Genomic DNA, 17,587 nt, shown 5'->3' with positions numbered 1-17,587 from the left:
TACAAATCTCGAGTTTCAGAAACGTCGTACAAAAACTAAATCTTTTCCAAAATACAACTAGGCGGGGGGACTCCGGGATTACGTTTTAGAAGGGCCTAAACCGAAACGTTTGGGAACTTAAAAGTATAATATTAGCTTATGAAAACGTCATCAGCTACAACTTATAGATTTATTGAACTTTAAAAACTATAACATATTTATACGTTAGTTCGCATTTGGTAATTACGCCAGTAACATACAACTTTCTATGTCAGTAGTTTTCCTAGAAGTAGTTACCTATTCATATAATCACATCGATAATAAATCTATTTAGTCATTTAGTGTTAAACATGAACAATTGTTTATATAATTGATGAACTCAATCATCAAAGTTTATGACGTATTATACGTCTCGAAAATGATTATAACTAAATGTATTTTGTCATAAATTATAATACTTTAATATGACATGTCCTGAAATTTACTAACGCTGGACAATAGGTATAAACGTATTGTGAATTAGTAAATGACAGATATATAATATAATATTAGCCATTAGGTATGTACTAATGTACTCTATTCAGAACTATTGTGGTCGTCTGTTTGTGGATGAGATTAATCCCACATAGGAGAACGAGAAATGGTGAAATCTAAAGTTTGTCGATGGAGAATATTATGGAGATTCCATTTAAATGGTTGGTGTAACGAATTTTCCAGTTGTTAAATAGAGAGCTTACAAAAACTATAAAAAAAACCAAAAAACCATACTAAATTTGCTTTATCAAATAATCATAGATTTTAAATTATGATAATGAATTATTAACATGTGTAACCATTGTTCAGGTTGTAGATGGTTGCCACTTCAAATGTCAGCAAACAATAATTGATGTTATGTTCAATTCAAATGTAAATAATAATTATTCGTTAATATTTTGTTAATTTTTATTTAATTTATTAATTATTTAATTTTTTTACATTTTTTTTACATTTTTTTACCTTATATACAATATGTTTATTATTCACTATCGTGTGCACTGTGCAGTTACAAATTACAAATTTAAACAGTTCACCTTAAATTTTCGTAAGTCGTACATACATTTTGGCTACTAATCTGCTTGCCTATTCTTTAAATTTTATGTTATACGACAGTGTATTATTTCTAGGTCAAATGTATCTACAAAGAATTAAAATCATCGCAAATCCAAGTTAAACTTAATATGCCATTTACAAGTTACAACAATCACATTCAAACCTTCATAACTCAAATCATGTATGTTCTGTATAGTATTAAAATTCCTATAATGTATTACTTATTGGTGGTGATACATCTGAAACAACTTAACAGATACATTAAAATGATAATTATTTATCTTACAAAGTTGCAGTCAGATGTGGATTTAATATCTGATATTTTGTAAATGTTTAGGGCCATTATCATAGCTGATGCTTATAAATAAGTATTGCTTAAGCTGTACCTACTTATGACTCAAACGAGATACATACACGAGACTTTAGCCTAAGAAAAGAAATAGTGTTACTTAAACTAAGGATCGTCGAGACCTGCATCAAGCATAGCTTTTAGTTACTATAGCTACTAACCTAACCTGTTTTTTTATATCACAACTTTTTTAGTTTTTAAATTACCAACATTTACTTAAGCAATACTTATTCTTAAGCATTGACTATGGTCCTTAGTGTTAAATTTTATAGTAATGGTTAATGATGATGGAGTTACTAATTATTCATAATATTAAAAAGTTTACATGTTTACCTATATTGTTATTTTTTATTTTTCTCCATAAGGCATAGATAATAATAAATAATACAAGTATACACTATAGGTTCACAACTATAACACAATACAAGTATACACTATAGGTTCACAACTATAACACAAGGATGTTTGCTATATTATATATTGGGATACACTATGTGTTGGGACTATGAATAATGTTGATTGGTTACTATTTTACCTTCATTGATTTTTTATATGATATTGAGCCATTAAATGAATACTATTTTCAAAATAATTTAATTAATATAGTTGTTTTTTTTTCTAATTTTAGTAAGCAAGATACAGTAACTGGTGTATGCATGTACCCAAGCCATGTAGGAGATTATTCTGTTTGGAAAAACTTCTTCTGAAAAAACTGTTTCCACTAACAGTTCCAGATGGCGGTTTACGAGTAATGACCAAAATAGGCATCTAGCTTCAACTTCTGTGTTCACCCTTGAAAGAACGTCATTAAGCTATACCACATAGAGTTGTAAATACCGTTTCCGGATATATGCCGGTGTATTTATTTATATATAATAATATTATGTTATTCTGTAATCCGTGACAAGTGCCATACTGTGCCACTGTGGTTAAGGCACAACTAAATAAATTGGGTGCCATGAGTAGGGATTTAAATTCTGCCTTATTAATATTAACACCTTAATAATAATTAATGACATTAAAACGTTGCACCTACCTATACTCAAGGACAAGGCCCTAATATTATATATTATATATATAAAAAATGAAAAATAGATTATAATTATAATAGAATATATGTAGGTTCTAGATGTCTCGTTCACAAAAATCCACGCTGTTTCTGACACTTGATATACAAAAAATTCCTATATTATAAAACTAAATTACAAATTACAAAATCTAATAAATAGATATTACAAATAAAATATTGAAAAAACAAACAAACAATTTTGTATTTTTTGAAGTTAATATTTTTACTGTAATTGAATTCTTCTTTAGGGGATTGAAATTTTTCTTATTAAAAGATACAATAAAATAGAATAAGAAACGGTTAAAATGTAATTTAAGAAACAAATTTTCATTTTCAATGTGCTAAAATAAAATTTGCCTGGTTGGTTGATTGAATTTATGTTTAAATATTTACCCGACTAAAAGATTAAATATCATATCACATCAGTACATCACTGTCCAGCAAGTTTCAAACCATATTACTCTATTGATAAATACCTGACCTTTGATTACTAAACATGGTTTGTTAGTTTAAAATAAATAAAAAATTAAACTAAATAGATACTTGGTGTGTAGATAATTGGGACTAATATTAATTATTATTTCTTTTTACTTAACTCCATATAAGATGTAGATGATTTTTATTTACTGTGTTTTTAATGTGTCAACAAACTAATTTTATATTATTTAAGTCAAATATGATGTATAAAAACCAAAAAATAGAAATAGTGACTTCTTGTATACTATTTATTATTTAGATTCTTATAATAAATTATTTTGTATTCATTTAATTAATTTTGTATAATTATGATAAGAAACAACTCGCATTAGACTAATGATTCAATTAAATAAACTCGTCAGTGGTGGTCACGAACAAATAAATTATGATTCTTATGATAAAATGATTCACTGTACTGTCTGAACCAGTTCATTTATTTGAAAAAAACGAATCAGTTAATTAAAGACAACTTGTCACATCTCTACAGTACTCAACAGTGTATTCTTCACTTCATACTTCTTAAGTTATATTTGTCTATTTAATGTATATTTGAATGTATTTTTTTTTTTGTTTCTATTTATTGATAAACTTAGACGAATATTATATTTATATTTTAAATTTCAGCTATATAATTTTTTTTAGTACATATATAAAATCTTAGTTTTATAATTTACACATTACTTATGTTTGTATCTTATGTAACTATGTACCTTATACATAAAATATATATAGAATTTAGACGAGTAAATGCAATTTTTAAGTCTTATACTGTGTATATATTATGATGAATTTACAATTGATACTAATATGTATGCATGGGCGCAAATAGCATTTGGGGTGGCTGACGCCTTACTTTGATAATATTGAATAAGCTTAAAACTAAATTTAGGAAATGTTTGAGGAGCTTATGTATGTATGGACATATGTAAGTTTTTGAAACTGCATTTAAAACAAATAACTGTTGTGGAACATACAATTAATAGCAATACACCAATATTCTTCAACATATGTCGCATCGTATTGTTATTGGAAATGTAAGTAACTCAATCATGTATTATTTTATCAAAAGTTAATCAAGAATAATCAAAATTATTATGAATTCTGTGTTACAAAGATTCACTAGATGTGTCATAAACAAACTATTTTAATTTTTTGAGCATTCAAGGTTTAAATGTGTAACTTTGGTGGGTAATGGGTAGCTCCAATATTTGTTTTTTTTAAATTTGGATATTGATAACCTGTAGTTATAATTGATAAGTGGTAGTTAGGTTTTTAGCTATTTTAAATTAAGATTTTTGTATTTTTATGTTGGAAACGCTGGTTAGGTAAAACTAAAAATATTTTTATACGGGAAATTTATGTTTCTAAGGTTGGCATAACCGATCTCCCGAAATTTGATTTTGATGATATCTCGCTGTTATCAAAATCGGGAAAACTGTCCTAGCCCCATACAATTTATATGTTTAATACGTCATCAGTGAGCGCCAACTCAAATTCAAGTCAAATTAAATTATTATTGTAAACCGACACTTTACCGGACAGCATATAAGCATAGTGTACATTGTTAGAGAACCCAAAGTAAACACTGTCTTACGATTGGCTCTAATCCCAATTAGATAACGATTTCGCTATCAATTATCTGTTATCAGTTATCAAATTCTGTTCTGAACTTTGAATATTTTAAAGATGTTTTGAACTTTTAATACTTTTAACTTTTAAACTTTAAACTTGATTTGAAAAAATTTGACAAAATGATATTTCCAAAAAAATATACAAATTAAATGGTTGTAGAAATTGGGCCATACCGTTAACATAAGATCAAACTTATCATGTATGGAAGATATCAATAATTGGGTTTCTGAATTTGGGGAGTTGAATTTTAGTCATTGGAACTATTGCTCCAGTATTCCGAATGGCCAACGAATTGTTTGCTCGTAAGGTCTTTTACAGTTATTATAAATAACAAATATTATAATAGGGGGATGGAGTGGCCGAGCGGACTAAGGCGTCGGTTGTGACGCACACCGACGCTGGTTCAAACCTCGGTTCATGGGCGGCACTTTTCTTCGGGCAAGTCACGGTGTCCGGAGATAAGTGCCACCATCCCCCACCCGGGCATGGCAGATACCCACAGCAGGGGTATAGCAGGGATTTTTTAGGTGCCCACTAAAAAATCTGCCAAAAACTACACACACGTGTTACACTTACAGTTCCCTCCCCTACAAACAAAAACAAACAGCTAATGGCCATAGTTGCCGGGCTTCACGATCAATAAATAAAAAAAAAATATATTATAATAAGTACCTATTAAAATAAATTAATATTTTTATTTAGTAAAAAAATTGTATGTCAACATAGTAATTTTAAAAAACCTGATTGATTTTAACCTGTTAAAAAAAAAGATCCATTTATAAAGGTAGTATAAGCAATATATATATATAGATGTATATATTTGGCTGGTATATTGAATGTTTTTATTCGTGTTTTAGGAATTTTATTGGAGTTGGTGATTTGTTGTGTTATTACATGTTTATATAAATATAATATATATTTATATTATATGTGTTTATGCAGATATGTTCATTAATTTGACATACTTTGAATTTAGATAGTCTTTAATTGTCAACTGGGAAGGTGACCAAAACATAATTTATATGTATGTAGTGTTCATTTATAAATTATAATGTACATTTCAGCAAGAACTCAGCTGGGGACTCATTTAATGGTGTACATCCATCAGGGAAACTGTAGTCTTTATGTTATAATATAATAATATTAAAATATTATATTATGTTACTTTTTGTTGCTTTTACTGTTACAGCTTATAATTACGAGGTTCAAGTGGTGTTATGACCTGACTCCAAAAATACTGATGTCATAAACTTAAACCAAACAAATGCTAAAAGTCATGGACCTTTTCAAAGTTTTAATATTCAATATACATTTTACATTTTTAATATATGTATATTTTTTTATAGGTAGAAGACTTAAATTTTTAATTCGTATTTTATAATATTTTTTTTTAAGGTACTCACAGGATAAATATTTTAACGATTATAAATTTTTTTTTTTTTTTTATTTTCACAGACTTGACAGTAGTACAACATTTTAATTTAAATTATTTGTTGATATGAATAACAATTATTTATTTTTAAAGTTTTATTATTCCATACTAATGCATTTTGCACTATTAATATATGTATATTTTTTTATAGGTAGAAGACTGAATTTTGAATTCATATTTTATAATATTTTTTTTTAAAGTTACTTACAGGATATATATTTTAACTGAACGAAGTGATGAATGTATTGATTTTACAATGATGTGTGTTTTTTTTTTATTTTTACAGGCTGATTACTGTAGTGTTGGACGAGTATTTTTTTTTAATTTCGAGTCGAGTCGAGTCGAGTTTTAATTATTTGGAGTCGAGTCGAGTTCAAAATTCGAGTACTCGACAAATTTCGAGTATTTAAAAAAAATCGAGTATAAAAAAAATTTGAGTATTAAAAAAATTCGAGTACTCGACAAATGCCGAGTGTTAAAAAAATGCGAGTTCTCGACAAAGGGTCAAAAACTACACACACGTGTTACACATACAGTTCCTTCCCCTACAAGTACCTACCTAAAGTATTTAGTACCTACCGTCGGAAAAAGACGCTTTTTCTCATATTATCATCATTGTCAGTTGATTATAGTATTATGTGGTTTGTAATCGTTAACTGTAATCAGCAAACGACGTGAAAACGTTAGAATTTTCCGTTTTCACAATCCTCCGGGTTTTTTATATGACCTAGCCACAGCTGCACTTGCAAGTAAACTCTATAAGAATGTTGTCTGACAGCTTCTTCTGTTAGAGGAAGTGACGCAAGATTAATTTTGTTTTTTGTAGCACATTTTGTAAACAGTTTATAACGTTGTTGGTTCAAAGACTTCTCATTTTCTGATGTGCTATATAAATATAAAAAACAATATTTAGTACAATTTTTTGCTATTTCCTCATTCTTATAGAGTTTACTTGTTTACTTTTTATGTGTGAATTACTTAAGTGAGTTTAAGAGAAATATCAATTAGTCATTTGATGATATGTTATTGTACATAATTAAATATTTATATTGTAGATGGACTTTAAGAATGAATCAAATGAATTAATTCATTAAAAAAACCTACTAAACTATAATATGTTAATTGATAATTACAAACCTACTTTAAAAACCAAAAGTATTGTAAAGTAGAGGTTTAGATTAAGTAAAAATCCTTGAAAAAAAATATATAATTGAATATTTATTCAAATACAAATAATAATTACCATCATATTTTGTTGTTTTGCTTTTTACAAATCCATACCCTAAGTATATTAATTTGTTTAAAAAAAAGACTTTTATAGACTTTTATAGGACTTTTATTGAAAGATTTAAATTTTTTAATATGTTTTTCAATTTCTTATTATTCAGTATAAGTCCTTTCTTTAATAATAGCAGTATATCCTATTTAACGAGTTTTCGAGACCAAAAGATTTACAACATCTAGGCATATTTTAAATGATATTTATATTTACATTTTTCTAAATCTAGTATTGACATTATGGTTACATATTGTTACAATATTTCTATGTTTAGATACAAGTAATAATTTTTTAAATAGCTTTTCAAAATTATACACATAATATCAGAATACTTGCACAGTTTAGTAACTTTAATAGAAATTAAATTAATTAATTTATAGTTACTTTTAGTTATGTTAAGTGAAAATCATAAGCAACTCTCAATACCATAAGTAATAATTCATTGAACCAGTGAAATATAAATTATTCTCAATTGTATTTTATCAAGTATAGTACTAAGATTACGACAAATGTAGTAAATGTTTTAAGTTACCACCTAGCCCTATGAGCAATAAAATATTTAAAAAATGTTTTTAAAAATATAAAAAAAAGAATAAAAAAAAGTTTTTAAAACACATGCAGCAATGTTTTGATGGCCACTTTTTCATTAAAAAAAATATATTAAATTAACATTTTTAAAATTTATTAAAAATATTTTTTGATAGTCTTTAAAATCTATTTAAATTATTTTTTTGCTGTTTTTAAATAAACAAAAAAGATTTTTTATATATTTTGTAAAAGCTTCCTAAATGTTTTTTTAAACATATGCATAAATGTTAAAAATGCAGTGTTTTCAGCTAAAAAGAACATTTAAAATAATTGTTATAGGTACATTATGTTAATTTTTCATATACACACATAGGCCGTTATAGAATTGCAAGAATTTGTTTATTAAAAAAAAAACATGTATTAATTTATAATTCAATATCATAAAAAAAAAAATTAATTTTAAATAAAATAATAAAGAACCTTGATAGTTAGGCATAGGTAATAATATTTATAAAATGAATACAAAATAAAATAATAATATATACACCTAATAAAATATGTATATTTAGTGTGTATATATTAATGTATATAATTATAGCTATACTTGAATACTTATTTTTAAAAGAAAATAACACTTATAAGTATAATAAAATAAAAACAATAACCACACTTGAAATTAATACTTATTTATAAAAGAAAATAATAACTTATAAGTATAATAAAATAAAAACAATAACCACACTTGGAATTAATACTTATTTATAAAAGAAAATAACAACTTATAAGTATAATAAAATAAAAACAATAACCACACTTAGATGTAACAAATAACTGGTTATAAGTCAGATAGGCTGGTCAGAACATGTGGCAGGATCATCATCATCTATTATTGCTGAAGTAGTCAAAGAAGATACTTTAATGGCATTTCTATAATTAATAAATACAATCATATTAAAAAATAAATCTTATAATAATGTAAAATAACTGAAAATGTAGGTATGCCTTTTAATTCTGGTTACGCTCTGAGCCATCCATGGGCTTATAAATTCTATAATACTAGCTTTTGTAGTGGTAGGAAATTTGTGTTGTATTGCACCTAATAATAAAATATAAAACAATATTATATATACTATAAAATTATGTACCTAATACCTACAAAATACGAGCAATAAACATTTAATTTGGAAACAAGCTTCTCTACAATTTTGAATATTATAATATAAAAGTGTTAGAAATACTACAAGTTATATGATAACATTAATAACTCTATTCAAAATTACTGTTTATTACTGTTAGAGTCGTTCCTACGCAATGTCCAGTAAAGTTTCAGTTAATACTAACTGACTGATAATAGATTTTATTACAGGCAGAATTCTGGCGGTTATAAGAGTCTGCCAACTTTAACTGGATATTGTATTCTTATAAGAACTAACCTTAGAGAATTAACAATATTGTTTGTAATTCAAGGATGCGAAACTTGTTCATAAATATTAAAATTGTAAATAATAAAAAATAATTGATATGAATATTGCCTACTTATTATGACTTTGTGAATTGGACTTGCTTCAAGACTTTTTTTTTTTTTTGCCCCTTCCAACTATAATCTGCAATAAATTCATCTGAAAACATTATCCTCATTGTTGATGTTGTCATTTTGGATAAACTCTTTATCCCACCAATTGTAAATGCAATTGTGGACACCTATTAAGTTAATTGTACATTATTAATGCATGGTCTAACATATTTTAAAATACAAAAAATATATTTTTATTAAAGAATATCACACCACTAACTTTTTTTAATTTTGAGTCTGTTGGTGTATTATTGTAGCCAAAATTATTGAAAACGTTTTAGTAAAAATCCAAAGTTGAAAAAAATGATTATTTATCAAGATAATGAGTCGATAAATGCCGCGTGGCGCTATATATAGAACCGACGGGTGAGTAGCCGCCAATGTGTTACATGTTTATGTATTTTGATTTACACAATGGTTTTAATAACTTACAACACAGTATTTCAGAATTTTGTTTTTCATAAGCCAAAGTATATCTATGTGCTTAAGACGAGCTATTGATTTAAAATTTAATATATATTAAAATATATATTTAGTGTGGTGATGCCCTTTAATATAGGTATAATGAAATTATATTATTTAAGAGAAAATTTTTATTTAGGTATTATTTTATTTATACTTATACAATATATATATTGTTTCAACTTAGAAATTGGTTTCTAATAATATTACACTAACCTTGGCTTATTAATTTAAAAGAATATATGCACTAAAATATTAAAACAAAATGTATTATATAATTTAACTAATACATATTATGAATAGAAAATAATATAAAGTAGTAAACTAGCTATCTACTTTAACACTTCATAATTACCAGTTTATGAAAATATTCAATATCTTCAAGTTTGTTTTCTAACATCTTAAGACCATCTTCACTTTTTATTGGAAATATATTGTCCATTTCATAATTAGATACTACTACAGTTTTTTTATCATCAGTTGTATCCTTATTATCAATGAGATGATGTTTAATATAAGAAACAGTATTCCTTAGTTTCATTAAATCGGCTGCAATAATGGTGCAATTAAAATTAAGAACTTTAAAAAAAATAATTTAAGATTTTTAACTCACCAGAAATGAAACACAGGTCTGATGAAGAGCATCGGTGTTCGTTTTTACTGTAACGTGTACCAATTAAAGGACATACAGGTTTAGAAGACTTATCACCTTCAACTAGAGTACTCATAACAGCTCTAGAGCTTGATGTAGAAGGTGACAAAGTTGATATTGAATTAAATGTTCTCTTTGTAGCAGATTTCAACAATACAGGTGGAGGAGTAGGAAACTGACGTTCAATGTTTACTGGTAATCTGGCTTGTAGTCCTAAGTTTTCAATAGAACTGGTCGAAGGATGTGGATCATTATTATCTACAGCAATATCCTCATCGCTACTACTTATTCCAAAAAGTTGCTTTGAAGAAGTTGTTTTTTTTCGGCAACCTTTACCTCTAATTTCAAACTCAGAATCTAAATTAGACTCACTTTGTTTTTTATTTGCTTTTATCATCATTTTATATCCTCTCTCATAATCACCTATAAAAATAAATCAATTTTGACATAAGTATTTTAAAAATCTCACTATAAAAAGTAGCCAGCTTCAATGCTTATTTTGTAATTAATTGAATATTGTAGTTATGAGAACAAAGTAAATTGATTAATAACAAAACAAATTTCTTACTAAATTAATTATTAAAATTAAACTTACTAATATCTTGTTCAATAATGACCATATTGAAAACTTCCCAATCATCTTTGCAATCTGTGTTTTCTTTTGCCAACTTTTTTATAGTGCTTACTCGAGCAACGGGGTATAAGCAGTGTTTATCATTCACTATCCACTTATTTGGTACTACATCATAGTATGTTACCTCATCCGTATCAATAATTTTGATTAATGACCACATTGTTACGTATTATCTGAAACTAAGTTGGAAAAAATAAGTTTAAAAAAATATATTGTTTTGTACCTACACATATACCATACCTATAGACATATATATTTTCTATTTTATTCTCTCCCTTAAATAATTCATAAATAAACATAAACAACCTTATACTTAAAATTCAAAATACTTAGGTAACTAAATACATAATCATTAAATTTACATCATTCAGCATTAAAGTTTTAAATTAAATGAACAAATATTTTACATGTTTTAGGAATAATATTCTTCATCTTATTGTTCATAAATCTAACTCTTATATTATAACCTAATATTAAAAGTACAAAAAATAACTTATCCTAATAAATAATCTTTACATTTACAATAGGTATTTAACATAGATGAATTAAAGGTAAGACAATATATGACTGATTTTTGTATGGAAAATATATATATTTTAAGCAAATTTCTGAAACTGGCCACATTTTTAAGGTGGAAAAATGTTGAACGACATAAATTCCAAGTGATGAGCTATTACACGGCACTGAATAGTAATCTTCTTGTGATACAAATTTTTTACCAATGACAACTTCAGTTTTTAGTGATTTTGAATAAGCAAAGTTGTGCACCATTATAATATCACCATTCTTTGGCCCACAGCAATTATCAGGTTTTGTTATTCTTAATTGAAAATGGTGAAACATATGAATCTTGTATTGTGGTCCACAACAATCTGATAGAAGAGGACCATCACAGTGAATACGTGATATTTTTGGCAATGATGATTGTCGAGGAGTTTCAAAATAGCTTTCTAATAAAAAACATTCACCTAATCGATTACAGATTTGTTCAGCTGGTTTATTATATCCTCGCACCATTGATTTAATTTTTTGCAAATAATTTTCAAACTGAAATGCAGATATTGTTTCTAAAGTAAAATTTGATGTTATTCCTGAATAATAATCAGAGTCATCAACTAAATGAATTAAACCGTGAAAATTATGAGTGATAAAGTCTTTACTATACAGAAGAATAAAGTCTTCAACAAAACGCTGTAGTAACGATCTTGCATAATTGCGCATCTCACTATCTTTACACATTTTAGGTGACAATAAAATAGTCACTGCAAAATGAAGAGTTAGAAAGTTCTCATATTTTTTACTAGTTAGAACAGATTTTAAGACAACCGGTCCTAAATATAGCAAAAATGTTCTAAATTCAGTAGCTTTCCAACGAAGTATAAGTTTCAGCTCTCTTGGTTTCCTATTAATCTCAATAGGTACACATGAACGATATTCAACTAATAATGATGATAATCTAAGACATAGTTTACTAGACAATTTGTGAGGAATATTTCCTGTACTCCATGTTAAAATCATAGTTCGAGTTACTCCTAAATAAACAAGGTGCATTATATCTAAAACAAATGAGTTGTTAAAATGCAGTCCTCGGATTTTTGTAAGTAACGTTTTAGTTTTACGAAATTCTGTATCTGACCAATTATGAAAATCTTCATTTGTTCTTAGTACACAATCAAGATCTGTAAATATTCTACGGTTGTTACTCGTTTCACCTTTAACAACACATCTTGTACACGAGTTGTACCCACTAAAAGACTTTATACCAAGAATGTCTGCCTTTGCAGGAGCATCACAACAGAAAGCAACAACTTTCACTGGTATTGTTTTTCCACTTTGATGTAAAATACCTTTCTCTGATAAATTATTCACTTCATTAACAAATTCTTCTAGGTAAGAATCCATATCATGAGGTTTACCTTTACCACAGTATAAACCAATTGGAAACACTTTATTTTGTAGTTCATTTATATCTGATAATATCCCAAATAAAATTGGTATGACTTGTATGTTTGAACTTTTAAAAATTGGAATACCATCTATATTAATTATTAGTTTGAAACTATGAATTGAATCTTGAAAAGGACCAGAAATAATTCTTTGAAGTTGTTTCTCAAGTCCTATGTGAATATATTTTCCAGGAGAAACAATTTTTGAACAAAATTTAGTCTTGGAAGTTTTCAATAATGTCCTAGCATCACTTGGTAAAGCAGAGGTTAAACCAGGAACTGTATCTTTCAATCTCCGTAGTAAATCAGATAGACAATTATGAGTTACATTATGTTGAATAGACCATCTTTGAAGAAACTTTTGTAAGACGTAAGGAGATTCTTGTGGTTGTTCAGAATTTGCATCTATTATTAATGGAACATCAGAAAATGTGCTTTCAGCCGAAGAACACTCTGAATCAGAAGTTATATTACTCAAAATGAACTCAACCTCATCACTTAAAATTTCATCAGAAGATTTTTTGCATTCCTCAGAAGGTAAGGCTTCAAAATCAATTGAGGAAACATTAAATGAATTAGAACCTCGATTAGAACATTTTGCATTATTTAAAAGATTTGTCATTGGTTCTTCAGACTCATCATGACTTTCTGGTGCCTCATTGAATTTATGACAATCCTCATTTATGCGCCTACGTTGACTTCTTTTGGAGAGGTTCTTAAAATGTTCCCGTTTCCTTGGCATTTCTTTTATGTTATATGTATTCTAATAACCTAAATCAGAACCTAAATTGTTTGTTTTGCTAAAAATAAATTATATTATACTACCTAATTTGTTTTTAAAAAATTAAAGTCATTATTTATTAAGTACCTACTCAAACTATTTGATAAAATTATCAATTACCTAAACTACAATATATTAAATCACCAAATTTTTAATTTAATGTTATAGGTTTACATTACATTTGAACCAACGGATTTTTAAACTATAAATAAAAAAACTAACTCTTTAGGTACATCTACCTACTCTAATTTAAGTTGTCTACTGTTTTAACTAAACTAACTATAATAGATAGAAGTTTGGAAAATTTCAAAAACTAACTTAAATTCTAAATTTATTTCTTTTTTGTTAAACTTTAACTAGTTATTTGAAAGAAATTAGTAACTTGCCCAGCTTGCATACATATAATATGAAAAGACACGTAAGTTATAATTGTTAGTATGTATGTAGGTACTTAAGTATATATTATGCTATATTATACATAGTTGTAGGCACATTTTTACGGCAGATGAATACTAAAGTTAAGCCTTAAGTTTGACAGGACTGTACAAAGACACGGGGTAGGCACGACTGCACGAGGCATGTGTTAACAAACACTTGTTAAATGACTTTAATTATGACTGACCTGTCTCGAAGCAGTCGAAGCCCTCGCATTCGCTGTCCAAGTTCCGACTAGGTACTTGTTCAATAATTGAGTATCGACACCACTGCACGCACAACGGAATGTCGCTGTTCTGATGAGGTAAGACGTTGGCACACGCGTTTCAGCACAATACACACGACCACGGACCGATTGTTTGTAAAACCAAAACTTACGAGTTACAATAAGTATACCGAAACGGCGAACGCACCAACCGATTATACACACCGTATAAAAGAAATAAGGATATCCGTATGTCGCAAATGGCGGTGGAACAAAAACAACAACGACGCACATTAATTATAAAACTTACATCAGTTACATCATATAAATTATAAACAACGCTGTGGCGTCGATCGACAGCGTCTATCGATAGATGACAATGTCTGTTACTCTGTTACGCGCTAGGGCCAATCACAGCGCTTGGTCCGCGCTTTAGGCGCTTATCATCAGTACTAGGTCTGCGGATATTAATATCACGACACCGTTAAGAAAACCCATAATATTTTATTAGGTGTAATTTTATCAATAGTGTAGATCATAATATTACATCATTATAATTATTATATACATAATATACATTATATACATAATTATTATTATTATTATATACATTATTTATATATATGTAATTATAAATAACACACGGAAAATACATATAAAAAATGTTTTTAAAAAAATAAAAAAATATAATTTTCATATTTTTTTTAATTTAAAAAAATGTTTTAAAAACATCTTTAATATGTTTTTTTAAAGATAATTACAATCATGTACATTAATATATATATAATTATAAGCACATAAAAAATACATATGAAAAATGTTTTTAAAAAAAATTAAAAAGGTTTTTTTCATATTTTTTTTTTAATGTAAAAAAAAAATGTTTTAAAAATATATTCAAAATGTTTTTGTTAAAATCATTACATTCACAACATTGTAATTAAAAAAAAACATTTAAAAAACATATTATTGTTCATAGGGAGGTAACAGTACAAGGTAAATAAAATACACGTCACTATATAACAATTTGAAAAGTAATTTCAACTTTCGAGTTTCAAAATACCTACTAAGACAGTGCATTTATAAATACTGAATCTTCGATTGAATAATTTGAGCTTATTTGAGGTTTGCTAGGTTCTTTAGAGGTCATTTTCCGAAATTCTCAATAGTTTTTCCAAAATTTGGGATAAACTGCCAAAAAATAGTAAATATTATGTTTAACTTGTTTGAAATTGATTTTAATTATTTACTATTTAGTTGCAACTCCAAAAATAATTGTGCTACCTAGAGACTTAAATTACATTTTAACAATTATTAATTCATCATTGCTTTCAAATTTAAATTCACCTATACTTTAAACCATACACCTATAAACTAACTTAGGTTATAGGTCTATGCATATAACAGGTACATCAAGGATGATGCAAAAGGAGAATGCAGACAAATTTAACCCACTGGCGTTACCCACTTTCCCCCCTTTCTTAACTAAAAATAATATAATATATATTTTATAATAATCCATATCATTTTTAGGTTAAGCTGTTACATTGAATAAATAATGGATAGTTCTAATTAAGATATTGGTAAGTAATTTTTTAAAACTGAGAATTTATCTACTAATAATATATCTACCAAACCAATTTTTAAGGCTTAGATTTTGAAGCAATAACAAGTTTTTTATAACTTGACTTGTATGTGTTTTTAATATGTTAAGTATGTATGATCATATTTTTTAATATACATTTTAAAAAGGTGTATTAAATTATAAAAACATCTAATACAGTTACCTAATAGTTGAATATATTTTTAATTATAATTTTTTGTTGTTTTTAGACCACCAAGTCTTACGAGAAGCTGAAGAAAAAACGTTTGGTGCAGAATGGTCAGCGACAGTAACTGCATTAAGTTCATCAGACTTGACTTCAAATAATTCCTATAATAGTATTGAGACATTTAAAGAATGTTGTGCTACTCCTTTAGATACTCTTAAAGATAAAGAAGATTTTATGGTTTTTGAATCTTCTCCGACAGTAGCAAATATATCAAAGGTCAATGACACTAAATATTATTCAGAATGTAAAACCACTGCGTTTCACATAATATTTCAATTGATTATCTACAAAAATTGACCCATTGGTGTCCTTATTGTCCTGTCTAACGATCTTTTCTTTCTTGGGCTCTGAAAGTTTTCAAGATAACCTATTTTTAATAGGTACACACAATAATTATTAAGAAATTAGGAATTGTGATGTTTAGGTACTATTTTAGGAATAACATATTAACAATTAATTAACAACCAAAATATTGGTAACATTAATAATATATATCATTGATTGATTTTTAAATTGGTATAACCTATTAAAATTGAATTACCAATTGAAATGCAAATACTATTATTGTTTATTTATTAAAAAACATTGGAAGAAGGAGATTTGAAAAGATTCTTAACATTAAACAATGTAGAAAAATATTTGTTCATACTCATTATATAAAGTATATAAGTATCAAGTCTTTGAAATCCTGCAATAAACAGACAAAATAAGTGATAATTTTTACATCTAAATTAAATTATGTTTATCCAACAACTCGGCAGTGTCACGCTAACTATAAAAATAAAAGAGTGCCTTTAAATGCACACATAGGCAATACAACACTCAACAACTTAACGAGTATAATAGTACAAAAGTACAATAAGCAACACGATTCACCAAAAAAATTTCTTGAGAAAGCATAGCAAATTTGTAGATTTCCGTTTAACCATCATTATTTTTTACTAGCTCAAATACATAGGTACCCACTTTTATAAGATTTTGAAAAAATAAGAAATTATTGTCACAATGATGAATTAGTTATTTTTGATGATTAATAATTAATAGTTGGAATAATGGAATATATTTATATTTAGACGCATGCGGGGACGTGCATGAAAGTGTTGTGTGTGTTTTATGGGGGCAAAGAAATATATGTACAACAATATTAATAATTAATATTATCATAATCCATATAATTTTATTTCTAAAATCAAAAATGAATACAAATTTTAAAAACAACAATCGTTCGGGCATCGG

General features: G+C 26.9%; 1 long non-coding RNA gene and 1 pseudogene across 1 annotated transcript; one reads left to right on the top strand and one right to left on the bottom strand.

Annotated features, from left to right (window-relative positions):
- The first annotated feature begins 878 nt into the window (after positions 1 to 878).
- LOC132935806 (uncharacterized) lies at positions 879 to 3,701 on the top strand. The gene is made up of 3 exons (XR_009663345.1): positions 879 to 1,060; positions 1,143 to 1,249; positions 2,046 to 3,701. It is a non-coding gene; the product is annotated as an uncharacterized LOC132935806 (long non-coding RNA).
- A 5,241-nt stretch (positions 3,702 to 8,942) lies between these two features.
- On the bottom strand, positions 8,943 to 14,758 carry LOC132935369 (uncharacterized; annotated as a pseudogene).
- Between the last annotated feature and the right edge of the window lie 2,829 nt (positions 14,759 to 17,587).

The sequence above is a fragment of the Metopolophium dirhodum genome, chromosome 1 (assembly GCF_019925205.1).
Source record: "Metopolophium dirhodum isolate CAU chromosome 1, ASM1992520v1, whole genome shotgun sequence".
Classification (NCBI taxonomy): domain Eukaryota; kingdom Metazoa; phylum Arthropoda; class Insecta; order Hemiptera; family Aphididae; genus Metopolophium; species Metopolophium dirhodum.
This window is presented reverse-complemented; position numbering and strand designations above follow the sequence as displayed.